Source organism: Trachymyrmex cornetzi, unplaced genomic scaffold, assembly GCF_001594075.2.
Source record: "Trachymyrmex cornetzi isolate Tcor2-1 unplaced genomic scaffold, Tcor1.1 scaffold152, whole genome shotgun sequence".
NCBI classification, from domain to species: Eukaryota; Metazoa; Arthropoda; class Insecta; order Hymenoptera; family Formicidae; genus Trachymyrmex; species Trachymyrmex cornetzi.
In genome coordinates, this window is record NW_017296113.1 from 44,649 (window position 1) to 46,416 (window position 1,768).

Genomic DNA, 1,768 nt, shown 5'->3' on the forward strand with positions numbered 1-1,768 from the left:
ACAATGAAAGAATCTGGAAAATAAATGCGGTGGTCGGCCTCGTGAACCGAGATATCAAGCGTTAAAGTTCGAAATTTTAGAGATTAAGATACCTGTCATTCTGACTCACTGCAGCGCTATGCATACGTAAGATCTGTTCTTTTTCGAAGAATTCTGAACTAGTTCTGAAATAGTGCTATAGTTTTTGCACTAGTGTACTCCAATTCAGAATTTGAATTTAAAAATGACAGCATTGCTTTAAAAACAAAAATTCACTGCTTTAAAAATACAAGATTACTTCTCTAAAAATACAAATTCACTGCTTTAAAAACATAAAAGCACTGTTTTAAAAACACAAATTCACTGCTGACGCAAAGAATTTTTAAAGCAGTGAATTTTTGTTTTTAAAGTAGTAATCTTATATTCTTAAAGTAGTGAATTTTTGTTTTTAAAGCAATAATCTTGTATTTTTAAAGCAGTGAATTGTGTGTTTTTAAAACAGTGAATTTATGTTTATAAAACAGTGCTTTGGTGTGTTTAAAGCAGTGATTTTGTGTTTTTAAAGCAGTAAATATATGCGTAAATTTTTAAAGCAGAGAATAGGTTATTTAAAATGTATACCTTTTTAATTTTTTTTATATGGATTAAAATTTAAATTCAACATTTCGTGGAAATAAACACTGTAGCTATATACACGACTTCGTCGTTGTCGTCCAAATTCCTATTAATTTTGAAAATTGTTACAAATGCTACACTGTTAGAAATGTTCTAAAATTTCATTAACTTTTAATGTACATTGGTGAATGAAGTTTAATTTCTCTGTAACTGAAAGGACTATTAATGCACATGTTAATGAGATTTAAGTTTACAGTAACTAAAAAATTAAGTGTAATGAAATTTAATATACTTTTCATTTACGGTTAAAAATGACATTTAATTAATTGTAATTGAAATAACTATTAATGTACATATTAATGAAATTTAAGTTTGTAGTACATTAAATTTCAATACGCTTAACCTAAAAGTTAAGCGTATTGAAATTTAATATACTTTTACATTTACGAATATTAATAATATTTTAATTAAGCCTAATACTGTTAACGCTTAACGTTTAATATGTTTACGTTTCTTACATGTCATTAACGTAAATTACTTTTCAGTTACAGATCTCGTACGTTTTCATTAACGTGTATATTAATTTCTATAATAATGTGTTCATTAATTTCAATACATACGTTCATCACATTTAAGACTACTGTAATTTAGTTTTTATTTACATCATTCATTACATTTAATTTCGTGCATAACCACATGCTTCCTTTACATGTTAATTAAAATTCATTGAGAAATTTCTAACAGTGTATATAATATATTATTCAATCCATTAATTAATTAAAGGTAAAATGATATTACCTCATGATTTAAATAATTAAACCGGCAATGAATTTCATATTTTCGATTTCTTGTATATGCTTTCTTTAACGTAAAAGCTAAGATGTCATGTAAAAAGTCTTCCGATATTGCATTTAAATATGCAAAATTGACAAGAATCATCGCGTATGTTAAGTTGGCACCCCAATATTGAAATTCCATAGTTCTGATTAGAATTCCCGTTTCCTTTTGTCCAGACAAAGAGTTCTCTATAATTTATAACAAGAGTTCCGCTTAATAACTATTTTTAAATAATTTTTAAAAAAAGAAGAATAAAGTTTCACTCTTTATAAGTGTATTATTTGCGCGACGTCTTCTGCGCCTGACTCCTAGTGCCCTTACTCTTTCCAATTCTTTA

At 26.8% G+C, this 1,768-nt stretch overlaps 1 protein-coding gene across 2 annotated transcripts in view; it reads left to right on the forward strand.

Annotated features, from left to right (window-relative positions):
* Ir68a (Ionotropic receptor 68a) overlaps positions 1–1,768 on the forward strand; it is a 20,030-nt gene that overhangs the window by 14,600 nt on the left and 3,662 nt on the right. The window lies entirely within an intron of this gene.